This window comes from Thunnus albacares, chromosome 17, assembly GCF_914725855.1.
Source record: "Thunnus albacares chromosome 17, fThuAlb1.1, whole genome shotgun sequence".
NCBI classification, from domain to species: Eukaryota; Metazoa; Chordata; class Actinopteri; order Scombriformes; family Scombridae; genus Thunnus; species Thunnus albacares.
The window spans coordinates 1,391,423-1,406,723 of record NC_058122.1 but is presented as its reverse complement, the minus strand read 5'-3'; the positions used below and the strand labels follow the sequence as shown (position 1 = coordinate 1,406,723).

Here is a 15,301-nt window from a genome sequence, read left to right as displayed (position 1 = left end):
TAGCTGATATGGCAGACAGGTCGGTACTCTTAATTAAATCCCCCTTTTCAGTCTTGTTACCCCCAACTTTGCACATACTGGACCTTTGTATCACACAACTATGAAACTAGAGGCCCGAGTGTTTTGGTGGAAAACACTGAATGCAAACACAACTGTGATTGTTTGTAGGAATCTTCTGTGGGAATCTATGATGGGCTAAAGCATACAAAACTCCAGCATGCTCCATTCATCCACCTTACTATGTAGAACAGTAGTTTAAAGGAAATATGCACTATGACATGCACATTCAAGCATAACTCCAACTGTCCATCACATGCTAACATGATGAAAAATATCAGGTAAGACTGCAGATTGTTGTAGCTGCAACACGGCACACACACACACACACACACACACACACGTTAAAGAAATGGATGGATAACTGTCATGCTACATTGTCAAAGCTGCTTAGGAGTGGAAGCCCCCCTGTATTCATTACATGGAGTGTTCCTCTTCCTCCACTAAAAATCCCTGCATTATTAATGCTATAGTATGCACACTACGATGTGTGTAGCTGGGTTTTTATTAGGCTTTGCTTTGCACTTGACATTTTTATGCCTGTATTTTTTCATGTGTGCATACTGTGCTTCTGTATTTACACTGTGAATGCATGAATTCACTTACTGTTTCAGTGTGTGTGTGCTTTGTACATTATTGCGCAATGCTCCGTGTGTTGTGTTTGCATGCACGCTGTCCATGGATGCTTTGTGTGTGTTATGTGGGTGTATCTCTTTGTACCGTAGGGGGTGGGAGGCTGAACAGGCGGGTAGGATTCTATAAATAGAAAGCTCTCCAGCTCTGTGCCTCTTTGGACTCAGAGAGAGAGAGACACACATAAAGAAAGAAAGAAAGAAATGGAGAGAGAGTCAGAGGCGGCTGTGCTGTGCTCCGCTGGAAGATACCAAACACACATTGGAGGAGAGGCAGTGAGCCACAGCGTCACTTCCTCATTAAGGTGATGCCCATATCAGGACAATACCCCGGAAGAAGGTGTATGGCAGTGATTCCCAACCTGTTTTGCCTGTGCCCCCTCAAAATGAAGCAATGTCTACCTATGACCTCACATCACAGATTAGCAGATCACAGAGTGATTTTTCCCTCTCAGATGGTTTGGTTCAGAATGTTTAGAAACACAGAGTTGAAAGCATCAAATTTGACAATATAAAGCAAAAAATAGAGAATATTCAGATTTTGTGTGTGTGTGTGTGTGTGTGTGTGTGTAAACAGAATATGTTCTTTTTATTTATTTCTTATTTATTTAATCATCTTGTATTCCCTAAATGTTGGTCACAAACCCAGGTAGAAAATTAATTTCGTCTTTCATTCAGGCATTACTTTTGTGTATGTTCAAGTATATTGAGACTAATTGCATTATTTATTCATTTTTACTTTACTTTGTAAAAGATCGTACTTTGCTGTGTCTTCTTCAGACAATGATTCCACCACAGACATGAAAAACATTTCCTCTACTACACTACTAACCTGCTTTGCCGCTGTGGACAGTATTGCCTGGCCTTATAGTGAACAGGGAATTTTTGCCAAATAATGCCTAACAACACCACAATACTTATCAAAAAGTGAAAGATTACTTTTAAGATTTAATACTATTTCTTCACAGGCCATATGTAAGGCTGTTCCCCTCAATCACATATCTGTAGAGGTGGAAGATGTATAATCATTATTCCATGTCGTAGCAATACATTTGTATCCATTCTTTAACTGAATTGCACTTAACTGTCTCTATCCAAGGGCAGTATGATATTTACTCAGATGGATAAGTCTGGATGAGTGAGTTATATTGACCCTGTAATATATAATATTATAACTAGACAGCAATTGTTCCCATCAATTGCTTTAATAATCAGAAAATACCTCACAGCAGTCACCAGATTGGTGGACAGGGATGTAATGGAGACTTAATCCACCTAAACGCACTTTATCAACCTTTTTATCTGAAAGCAAGACTTCATCAGACAATTTGATTCTATACTTTATATTAAATTTCAATCAAATTAATATTATTTAAAGTCATACAAGGATAGAGACTTAATCTATGCTTCAAAATGATTTGTATTCATATGTATAGTTTTCTTCCTCATGACAATTGCTGATTACTGATTATGGTTGACTCATTTTTATTCAACAGAGCATCAGTGGTGGGTCATCAGGACCAATTTCAGAATTTGGCTGAAATTCAAGAAAACCACTGCAAATTCAGTTGATCTTACATTATGTGACCTACATGTATTTGGAATCATTTGTTTCTAGAGATTACAATTAGATTACAGTAGAAACCAATTCAGTCTGGTTCACAATTCAGTCATCATAATAGACTGGAGACTAGAGAATAAGCAATAAGACCCTAACCAAGTGGGCGTAGCTGTAGCTGTTGCTATTTCAGTGTGTTTTCAGTTCATGAAAGTTAATTGTAACATTTTGGTCGCCTAAAAATTTGCGTTCAGCATTTGGTTGTACTAAAAGACCCTCTGAGGTGTCAGATGTTCAGTTAAGTACATTTTGTTTTAATAGTTTTAAGCCTGTTTTTCACTAGCAAAAATTAGCATTAGTATTAGCATTAGCATTATCACAGTGCTTGTTATGGAATTTTCTATCTTTAGGGGCCACAAATTGGGTTACACTGGGTCAAGCATGGGGCTCGGGGTCACAGTGAAGGCAGCAGTAAATCTCAGCAGAAAGAGACAACTGTCTCTTCTCCTTGAAACGTAGAGCAGCTGGTGTTTGGAGAAAGCAGGAGCCATTCTGATAAAGATTGAATCGGTGTTGTCACGGTAACCAAGGTCAGAGGAGATGGGTGTGTGACTCCCTAGACACCACAGATAGGTGACTGTGTAGATTCCATCGTCATAATCAGACAACAGTGGCTCCAGACCAAAATGTGCTGATGGTGACCTGAAGCTCCATAAAAACACATTTCCTTGTTTAGAAACTAACAAACCAATAGGACAATTTTGCATACTGTAGATGCATTGAGTTTGACCACTTCTGGGAGTATAGTATTTGTGGCATGATCTGTAGGGGTTTAAAGACTGACCACAGGGGACCGAATAGTCAGAATTGAGGCAGCATCATGCACAGACTGCTATATTGATAATTTCTCCATTCTCCTTGGCCAAGCTTCAATAAATATTGTCGGCTTAAGACATCAAAGGCTCCTGGACACTTTCTTCACTGATTAGTTGAACATTGATCAGCAGATCTCAATAACAGAGCTAACCAGGCTAGCAGCTAGAGTTATGGTCAGCTCCACCCTCACATCCAAATATGATCACTTCTGGCTCCACAAATCCAAGATGGCGACATTCAAAATGCAAACTCGAGGCTCCAAAATGGGAGTTCACAAATCAATGGGTGACATCACGTTGGCTATATCCTTTTTTTAAAATTCTATGACCCTAACTCTTTCTGTGTTAACCCTATCAGTCTATGCCCATTTTTGAAGCGAGGCTTGTGTCATTGTGACATTGACATTGGCTTGTGACATTCAATAATTCAATAACCCTTATCAGCAAACTTAGTTAGTAAGATGTGTGTTGTCATGGCAGTCCATTGTCTCATTCTCCTGAAGGTTGTAAAAAAAGAACATTTCATTATTCATTTATTATTACTTCATTCTTCATGTCCCATTGCATTTTTATCTGTTGAGTGATTCCATATGTTTACATGTTCATGTTCTAAGTGTTGAACCTTGACTTCTATGAAGTCAGAAAGGTTTGTGACTGTAATAAAAGCTGAGTAAAGGTTTGTTGTTGCACTTTATCCATTTTCTGCCAGTGTTATTTATGGATCTGATGCTATTGCAAACACAATGTTGATGTTAGTTACACTGAAAACCTCACAGACTTCTCTGATTAGTTGTGTTAATGCTACAATTCTAATAAATGAATTTTGTAATGGGCCTTTTCTAGGCTTTTCTACATGATTACAATCTTATATACAGTTTAACAGCAATGATTTATTCTAAATTTTCATTAACTTTAAAGTTCTTTTCCTAAAAAAGAAAATGTGCTATACATCCATACTTGAAGCTAATAAGAGACACTGAGTGGCCAAAAATGAATTTTTTTGGCCTTTGATTGAACAGGTTAATATAAAAACTATTAATAACTCTAACTTTAGAAAGTCTTTCTATTCCAATGAGAGATTTACTCATGCTCAAGAATGTCTGTTTATTTGTGAGACAGACAGTCAATCAGTCTAAAGTCACTCAAGCCCAGAGTGTGCCAGTATGCCTGCCCCTGTGCTGCCCCACATCAGGGTGCATTTCACCCCTGCCCCTCTGATAGTTTGTGCGCGATCCTGGCCGTAATCACACGCACACACACACATATGCTCGCAGGTAAACCAGTGACCTGTGGTTCATTTACAGTATGTGTGTGTCTGGGCTGCAGAACAATCAGAAGCTGCTGCTCAGGTTACATAAGAAGCAGGCAGAGTGGCTGTGTGCACAGCGCTGCTCCAGCTGCCCTATCCTATCTCTTTAAATGTGACAGGGCTGCTCCGCTCTGCGTGTGTGTGCGTGTGTGCGTGTGTGGAGGAGAAATTACGAGACAGAGGGCCACTCTGTTGTGGAGGAGGACTAGGCGATCGAAAACACAACAGTGAAGCTCTTTTGCTCAGAATTGAACAATTTTCAAGAGGAGGCTGTTTATCGGTGCTCCCCTACGTTTGATTCATTCAGATTTTGGACTCGGGGGGGCTCTTCTTGTGTCTATGGGTGCATCTCTCGCCTCCCGATAGGAAATAACGGGCAGGGCTGCCTCCTGACAATTATTTATTTCGCCCTATCTGCGCCGCAACGCGGGGAGAAACGTGATCGATAGGCAGTGATAACAGCGTGCTGATCATGGATTAATGCCCGAGTGAATTTTCATCTGAGAGGTATGCGAAAAAAAAAGGCCGGACGAGGAGGATGTGTCCATGGGTGCAGTGTGTGTGTGTGTGTAGCGTGTCTGTGCTTGTGATGGATGACGGGATGTTGGGTTATGGCAGCAGCATCCATACTGCGGCTCCTCCGCTCAGACGAGGCGGAGGAGACTGCAGAGAGATCGGGGGGTGATGTGAGTGTATGGCGCTGGGTGTTCCAGCTCTTTGTGTGTGCACGGTGGGGCCTGTGGGAGACGGAGCTGATCAGCCGCATCGAGCTGCGTATTATTAACAAACACAATGACGTCAGCGTCTGTCAGTGACGCTACCCGCTTTGGTTATCGTTTGTGCAGCAGTGTGATATCTTTCTGTTTTTGATATGAGGTGTTTTCTGTGTTTTGCTGCTGTTGCCCTGATTACACCACATTACATGTTTCTATACCTTCTAATGTTAGCCTAAATATAGTGACTTAACCCTTTGACATACAGTTCCCCCCCCCTTTCTCCTGAAGTAGCTGCAAGGTTGGAGATAACATCGTATTCCTCACTTTCTGACATGTTTATTGAGAATGAGCTTGTTCTATCTCTTCACTGAAGCTGTATTATGTTTATACGGAGAGACGTTTTTAAGCACGAAATATTGTTGCTCTCTTGGACATCATTTTATACACATATCATCAAAATATAGCTTTCTATGAAATCTTTGGGATTTCATCTAGAATATTGACTAGAGTTCTGCTCATTTGAACAATGTCTGGCTGTACAGCATGAGTTTTGAGTTATTAATGACTGACAAACTCATACCGTTAGGGTGCCTGTGCATGTTGCCCTGTAGCCTCCAAATTCCCATTAATTCCAATGCAAACAGACTACACATTGAGGATTCATTATGCCCATGGAATAACACCACCTGGCCCTACAGGTTTCTGTGTGCTGGTTAGTTTGATTAAACACAACTTTATCTAGGAATACAGGAGCACAATATAACAACATTTCTTTAAAGTAGATTTTGAGTCAGGGCCCTCTATAAGACAAGACTAGATTATTAATGTATGACCTGCCTTAGTTGTACAAATTTCATAACAAATGTGCATTTATCAAATTACCACAAACCAATTGATGCACAGTAAACTCAGTACTTTTGGTCCCAGATTCCCAAAACTTGTCCTTGGACCCCAGGTAATCCAGCTTTGGTGTGGCTGAAAGGATTAATCATCTGAAATTTCATTGTAACCTGAAAACAGTGCTTGCACTTCCATAAACTTAGGGGGCCAGAGAGAGAGATTAAAAAACAAATGATCAACTCAAAGCAGCAGAATAGACATATCTTGACTTATATTCTGCAGTATGGGTCAAGCTCCAAAACCTGGAGCCTAAACTTCCACTAATGCAATTCAATAGGAATAATTCTTCATGATGACATTACTATGACATCATCAGGGTTATTTCCGCAAACTTGACAAAGCTCCTCCAGAGCCACAGGAGACATTATACAACAGTTTTCAGGAGCTGAGTAGTACTAACCATGACTAGTAAAGTGACTTGTTCAATTGGTAGAGTGCCCCTTTTAACTTTTCCCATATGTAGCTTTATAGATGAAAAAACTCTTGTATGACACTACTACATTCTTGACAAGTATCTGATTGTTCAAACACTTAACTGAGATTATTTCACTTCATTAAGAGTGAAATAATCAACATTGCTCAGAATTCCAACCATTTATTATGTTTTAGTTGCATCATTACATAGAAAAACAACCACAAATGTATCCCTAAATCAATCAGATGTTTTGTTTGCCAACAATTACATAAAGTAGACATATGGTGCTTTTTGGTATTTTCTGTTATTTTTATACTGTTATCATGTCAGATGTCTATGTTAAACACGGTCAAAGTTCCAAAACTTGAGGTGAACGTACTGTATGTAAAAATGCTGCCTGCAAGTCAAAAGCTCTGAATGCTTCATTTGCAATGTTACTTCTGCTCTCTCCTTGTGATGATGTGATGATGCATATATTTGCAACTGATAAGATTGTTTCTTGGTCAGTATCACAACACAGCCTAAACTTATTTGAATTATCTCCATAAATGATACGATATTGTAGCACCACTACAGGTAGTTATCATGTCTTACCCGAAGCCTATGTCTTATCCCCCAGGGGCCTCATGAGACATGAGCTTAATAAAAAAACAAAAAAAACAACAGTAAACACTTTAAAAAAAAAAACAAAAAACAGTAAACATGATGCAGTAGCTACCTGTGATGTGGGAGCAGATGTGATGAGGAGTGAATTCTCTCACTGTGCTTCTATGGCAAGCCATTTTAACATTTAATAGCCAGACTGGATATATATTGCAGATATCCTTAATTCAATTCTTCCTAGTCAAAATGAACATTTCAGATAACCAAAATGACATTCTTCCTATCCACGATTGTCATTTCAGATATCCATATCATCATTCTTCCTTGGACAAATGATGTCACTTTTTGCAATATATGTATATTGGACTTTCAATTTCAGATATCCACAATTACATTTTTGATATTGACGTGAACATTCTGGATATCTGCAAAAGAATTCTTACTTGGAAAAACTCCCATTTCAGATATCTACAATCCAATTTGTACTAGTCATAGTTTCAATTTCAGATATCCAAAATAAAAATCCATTCCAGATATCTATAATGTAATTTTGAATATCCAAAATTACATTCTGACTAATAAAATTGATGTGTGAAAAAATTGTACTGCAATTTCTTTTCTTTTTTTTTTAGGAAAAATACAATTTTGGACATCTGTATAAATATTGTGGATATCCATAATTGTAATTCTTCCCATCAAGAATGCAGTTTTAGATATCTGAAATTGTAATTGACGTAAAATCAACGTAATGGGTGACGTACTGCGAGTTAGGTGGTGCTTGGTTTGGTTTTGGCTCGTCCGTTTTCAAAATGGCAGCCTGTTCAAAAACTTTAATATATTACATGGAAACAGTACACTAAAATATGTATCTGAAAACATTTGAGGCAAGAAATATGCAATGCAGTAACAGGATCTTGATCCATATTTGATCAGCACTGCCCAGTTTGACAGTTTGATCTGAGTTCATTTGGGCTGGCCCATGGATGTATAAAGAGAACTTCATACAGCATATCAACTTGGTTCTTCCCCTCCTAAGAAATTACCTGGATGAAAACATACTATGCGCCCATAGAGCATACTCACCATAAACTTCTGCCGGCTGAGACAGCTAACTTCTGGTTTAGCCCTCTGGCTAACTTGAATGGGGATAAAACAAATGAATCATGCAGCTCTTCTAGACTTTCGAAATGTGATTGGACTGAATGGATCAAAATTGGATAATGAAACAAGTCATTTGGCGGGGGCTGTGACTTTCAAAAAAATGTATCCACCATTTTACAGCCGCTCCTTTTCCCATGATTGTGTGTGGGAAAAATTATTTTTGGGCCCCTGTTGGACCCGAAAGTTGTAATTCCACAGTTTGGCCACCATGTCAAATTGGCTTCAAAGCCAATCCTAGGGGCTTGGGCTGACCCCTGTGCGGTCCAGCCAAAAATCATCCCTAAATTTAGGACATGCACAGTTCGACATCTAGTGGTGGGCTTTTTCTTTCTTCTCCAACAGCAAATGCCGACTTAAGTTATGACTAGTAACAATTGGATTGTAGATATCTGAAATGGGAGTTTTTCCTAGTGAGAATTCTGTTGCAGATATCCAGAATGTTCATTCTAAATATCAAAAATGTAATTGTGGATCTCTGAAATTGAAAGCCCAATACACATGAATGGCAAAAGTGACATAATTTGCCCAAGGAAGAATGTCAGTGTGGATATCTGAAATGTTCATTTTGACTAGGAAGAACTGAATTACATGGAATTTTACTTTTGGTTCACAGAGAATTGAAATTTTTATGTAAAAAAAAAAAGAAAATTGTGTAATTTTGGAAACAATGTAATGATTACTCTGAGAAATCCACAGTCTTCACTGCATACAGTTTTCAGTCCCTACGAAAACTGTTGATGACAGCATGTTCAGAATAACATCTTCAATAGCAAACTCAGATAATGAGCATTTGGTTATATGAAAGGATATAAAGACTAGGGAAAAATTGTTTTGGATGTAGTGAGGGAAGAGTTTCATCATGACTTCATGGATAAAATAATACTACTAAATACTAAAAATAGTATATAAAAATAATTACATGGAGTCACTGATACCAACTACAGAGATAAATATCCAAACAACAAGATGTAGAAAACTGAGGATGTAAAGCACATTATGACTGTAAGGAAGATCACAGACAAGGATGTATGGATTAATATACACAGTATGGCACGTAAGAATGGTATGATCAGGATTATCAATCTCTCAGAAAGCATTAGAGGCTGAGAATCAACAAGTTTGTACATGGAGAAATTCAAAGTCTGAGTAACAATTCAACATGTGAATATTCTTAATTTAGATGTACCTAGTATGACAGAACCATCCTCATTATGTATTAATGTGTGTTAGATCACGTGACCCCATTTCTCATCAGATCCGGATGAAATCTCTGGAAAAGGCTAGAATGTGGACCTTGAGTTTAGGTTGATGCATATCAACCACCTCTACCTAAATACATTCTGCTGATAATAATACTTTACTTTTATTTGAGGAAAATTTGAATGAAGAACTTTTAATTAACAGGGTATGTTCATATTGTGATGTTGCTACCTTTTACCTTAGTAAAGGATCTGAAAACTTCTTCAACCATTAGGCACCTTGCACACTCCAAAATATACACCAATACATTCATTATATACATCAGCAGCCACATGCACACACAGACATGCATATGCAATTTCCCACACATAAACTGCGCTGAGAATGTGCGTGCCTCACCTTTCAGACCAATCATACACACTTCCTAGAGCTGATAATGATAAAGTGGAGATGAAATATGAGGTGACAGATGTAATCCTCTACTAAAATATTGTTTTTTTTAGTTTGTTAGCAGTTTCATTGATTGTGTTATTATGTTTTCAGTCTACACAGCGATCAGCAAAATGTAAATATCAAAGGTGCCTTTCACAAAGATCTGTTAATTGCATGAGAATTACATGTCAAATGCAAATTTTTACCCTTTAAAGCTATGATGGGGAGAAAAAAACAAAACAACCCCCCCCCCCCCCGTGTGAGATGCAGCCTGCAGACAAAGCAGGAGCAGCTGTAGTGAACACAGCAGAAACGGCTGATTTGCCGGAGAGTACTGCTCATCTCTCATAATGCTTAATCCTTACCAATATCATTTCAGGTTATCATGACGTATTATTACTTGGCTGACACAGATAAGCCCAGCGGGGAAGACAATGTCTCAGTCTGTCATGATGATGATGATCAATTGTAGCATCAGACAGACCGATTAGACTGTGTGGTCATGTTGCTCTGCACCTCACTGTGCCTTTACCACCACACTACCTCAGACAGAAGTTGACCTAACATTGGTCCTCTCTCTCTTCTACCATCATGCATCTGTGGCACTGCTCTTGCTATGACAGCTTGTTTGTAGGCCTTTCTCAACACAGAGTATGCCAAGTTCCAGCTTGTGTTCTTGGGAATAGGAACTTTGCAAGTTGAACTTGGTAGTTCAAACTTGCAAGAATGAGAGGATTCAATGACAACAACAGTGTTCTCTCTGACATCAGCAGTTCAGCTGGGCTCAGTTGATGACACTTCAACACACCTGTACACTTGTTATCCTCACTGTAATATATACAGTATCTTCACCAAACCTGAATATCACACACCACATTGGCTCTGTTTGTGTTATACATAGGTATTTATTAATTTCTGTTAGAGTGTGGCAAGATCCACAGAGGCAGACAAAGTCACTGGTAGCGACTACAACTGCTGTATCCAAGGTCAAGAATGAACTGACAGAATGATATCATATGATATATCAGATTTAGAGTCCTCACATCTTTAAGAAAGATTGAAACAAATTTTGAAGTAGGTTTTCATTTGATGAAATGACCACACTCTGAATCATTAATATCTCACCAAAATGAATCTCAAAATAATCTTGGTGACAAAATAAGTAAAATGGTTGTTGCGCACACACATGCACACACACACACACACACACACACACACACACACACACACACACACACACACACACACACACACACACACACACACACAACATACACGCATTTTTCTGAGATATTTTTCAATGTATGTCCATTCTGTTCCCTACCCAGTTATTGTGCTACATGTGAGCCATACTACTGTATATGGGAATTAGCTGGGAAGGCCTTTGCAGCTTTTTGAGCCTTCCAGTGTTACAAATGAAAATTAATATAATATATAATAATATATATATATATAAGTGCCATTTAGTTAGTAGTTTTCCTGCAAAAACACAATGGATGTAACCTATTAGAGCAACATTTATATTTAAAATATGGAAAGTGCTTCACCCTCCTTTGTTGTGGCCTGCCAGCCAGTCATAACAACAGTTAGAAAATGTATGTAACAACTTTCAACTATATCCATTGGTATAAATTCAAGAAATGTAGATATAGTAGGTCAGTTGTCATCATGTGACCTGAGAATAGAACTTAAAGGATAGGTTCACAATTTTTCAAGATTCCCTTCAAACATCAGTCAGGTGTCCATATGAACAGTGAAAGAGGTTTTCCTCGCTGTAATCATTCCTCCTGTTCATACTGGCTATTAAAAGATCCCCTTCAAATGTGCTTCAATGTAAGTGATGTAGTCCAAAATCCACAGTGTGTCCACACAGTCACTTGGTCAAAAATGCATTTAAAAGTTTATCTGAAGCTTATATGAGGCTTCAGCAGTCTGAGTTAGTCATATCAAGTGGATATCTGACACATTTACAGTCTTTTTAGCATCAAATTCCCTCTTTGTGTTTCATCAGACAGTGTTTCCCTGTTGAGCTGTGGTGGAAGTACAGTAACAAAAAAGAAAGATATCTACTTGATTTGACTCATCTGGATGACTGAAGCTTCATATTAGCTTCAGATAAACTTTCAAATACATTTGAAGACATTTTTGCACAGAAGGAGGACTGTAGATTTTGTCCCCCATCACTTACATTGTAAGTGCATTATGAAGGGAGCTTCTAATGGTCAGTATGAACAGGAGGAATGATTACAGCAAGAAACATGTTTCAATGTTTCAATGTTTAATGTTATGCAACTAAAACATTTTATTAAGTCAAGGGAAAGGTCATGGTTACGGTTAATAAAAAGACAAACATTAAATGCAGGTTTGTGAACTCTGGTCACCTGCATGAAAATCAAATGTGCTACACACGCACATACCACCTCAACCTCCACACCCTTACTTCTGAGGATACTTCCTGTATTCTGTATTAGGATACTAAAACAAAGGTCCGTATGAACAGGAGGAATGATTATGGCAAAAAAAGTTTCAGTGTTCATCTGGGTTCCTGACTGTTGTTTTAAAACACACTTGAAAAACTGTGAACCTGTACTTTAACTCATGCGATAACAGGTCTATGTATATGTGGGAGATGGTAACATTTGTCTCTGTTCAAAGTTGGTCTTCTCGATGGTTTCCTTAATCTTTCTATGGTCTGTGACCTCTTCTCAGTGGATACTGTGAGAGTGTTCCCCACAGCTAACATGTGATGTCATGATGATGTCATACAGCAATCCTGTCTTCCTCTAGGAAGGTGTCTGTCTTTAGGGTGTGACAGACAGATGTTAAGGCGTTGAATGGTTTGTGATAAGCACTAACTCCTTGTGACTTGAAGACTCTGGCTAGATGTTAAGACAGCTCATCCACGTCAGGGTCTCCACTAGATGTTTCTGGTGGTCCTTATAGAGTTAGCAGTGTCAAAATCTAGTTTTAATATCTAATATCTAAAATCTTGAGGTCTGATCACAGCTCACTTTTGCCCTGGCCCCCTTAGGTTACATAATCCAGCCTTGAGTGTAGTTCAGTTGGTAGAGTAGGTGGATCATTAATTTAAGGGGTGGTTTGACCCCTGGCTATACATCTTAAGTGTCCTTAAGCAAGATGCTGAAGCCCAAATTGTCTGCATGAGAAACTAAGAACAAGAGAAAAAACTAAATATCCATATCAACTGAGCTAATGATTATTGAATTACTTGTACATGGGGTGACAGTGTGGCCTGAGGATGCAAATTCCTGATCCTAGAAGTGATGAATTCTACGGTGGCCTGCAACAACATTTCATTAAATACAACATTTCAGAAAACACTAGGGGTGTGCCCGAATACAAATACGTTAACCGGAAAAGCACAAATAGTGTTTTTTTTTTACGAATATTTGTTTCATACCAATATTTTTAAAATTATTTGTTTTTCGGAAGAAAAAAAAAATACCAGCGCACAAGTCGGTTACATCACTATCTCAGTTTCTGTCCTCTGCTCCACTGTTAAGTCTATCAGCAGGTCTCAAAGAGGGGAGTCACATCCACCTGCTACATGACGCACATTTCCTAATTTGGACATCACTCCCAGAGTTGAGGGTGTTCTCCAGAGATAAAGCTGAGCTACTGACACACACGAGGGGACTCTCCATAACCTGTTTCTCCCTTTCTCCTTTCCACCTGTTAAGTTGTAAAAAAACAGTGCAAAGCAATAACTGCCTTTGAAGTTCTTCCCTACATGTTTCATGCTGTGCTGTCTCTGTGTTATGGGTGTATAAATAGGTAGATGTCTGTCTGCATTGAGGTAATGAGTAAAGTGTTCGCTCAGTAGTCAGTGCAGTCATCTATGATCTGGGAGACTCCAGTTCGAGACCCGGTGTGGGGACCTCCTTTGTAAGGTAGTTTATTCATGAGCACTTATTGTAATACTTTAATTTTCTAAAATGAAAAGTGTAATAAAAACAAAAACAGGATTTTTAAGCCTCTCTCCACTTTTATTTGAATACAAATACAAATACAAATACTGGACCCTCTACACATCCCTTGAAAACACATTAACAAAACTGGAAAGCACAACACCTGAGAAAACAACAAAAACATTTCACTAGACGGAAAAGGTAGTGACAACAATTCTTGTTTTAGATTGGACAGAACCCAAGTCAATTTGTGTTTGGTCAGTCATACTATACAGGAGTAAACACCCACGGATACGCTGATGGGCACTGCCTGGACCACTTATATACATCTTTGTCTTGACCCTCTTGACAAGAGGTCAACATCATTTGCTGTTTCCTGTTACTCACATTGTAACCTCTTGGTAGTGTCAATGCACACATTTTAAGCTGAGTTTGAAAGGATGTAAGAAAAGATTGAAAAAATAATTGGATATATCAACACAGGGTATCCATATGATGTTATTCTCAATATGCCTTCAACATATCACAATGTCCCTTTGAACTCTTAAAACATACTTAAAAGAAGTAGGACTGATAAGATGGGAGACAAAACTGCAGAGGTCTTAGAAAGCGTAAACAGGAAATTACCTTGTAAGAGGTTCAAGACAAATGTGTAAATTATTGGCCCAGACAGTGCCAACACCCACGATTGTTGTTAAGTCTTGTTGACCAAACCTTGAAATCTGAAGAACTCTGAACTGACTTAGACTCTGTCCAATCTAAAACATTTCTGTTTTGTAAAATGTTGTGTTTTCAGTTTTGTGTGTTTCTTGAAATGTTGTTGTTTTGCGGTTTTGTTGTTGTGTTTTCTAAAATGTTATATTTTATAAAACGTGTTTTCTGATTTGTCAATGTGTTTTGCACCTCAGGGACACCGTAGAATTTAGTCTTACCAGCAGTTCCATGAATCATGGAATTCGGATGGACTGGGGGATAATGGAATGGAGTGATTCATGCAGATCTGTTTCACAGCATGTGTTGACTTTGCCGAATTTGCAGTGAGACCGTACATCACTATTTGTAGTAAGACTGTGTTGGAGAGTACATGTTGTTGTGGTCATCTTTAACCCCAGGCTCTGTGGGATAAACACAGTAATGGTGCTCTTCAACAAAATTTTGTTTAGCCCAGTGAGAGTGATTCATCAGGGGAACAAGACTGTTAGCTCAGTCAAAAGTACAGTAGCGTATGATATGTGTGTGAATGTGAGCGTGTTAAGTGTGTCTCCTTGTATAAGTTCCAGCACCTCATGACAGAGTAGTCAGCTTTAAAAAAAAAAACATGAGATATATGATACATATCTACAAAAGGATATCATGTTACATCAGAGTAAATACTCTTTACAAAGAAAGGGATCTAATAGCTGGCCAGGATTTACTGTAACTGACAATCTAAAAGAATGCACTCTCATGAATGATTGACTGCAATTCAAAATTCACCTTCAAAATCTACCAAGTAGAGGGAACTGTAATATAAT

The 15,301-nt window shown here is 38.5% G+C and overlaps 1 protein-coding gene across 1 annotated transcript in view; it reads left to right on the top strand.

Annotated features, from left to right (window-relative positions):
* Positions 1-4,541: 4,541 nt before the first annotated feature.
* Positions 4,542-15,301, top strand: part of fbxl16 (F-box and leucine-rich repeat protein 16) — a 41,623-nt gene continuing 30,863 nt past the window's right edge. Inside the window, exon 1 of the mRNA XM_044332392.1 lies at positions 4,542-4,938. The gene's annotated coding sequence lies outside the window, so the exon portion shown is untranslated. The remainder of the gene's footprint in view (positions 4,939-15,301) is intronic.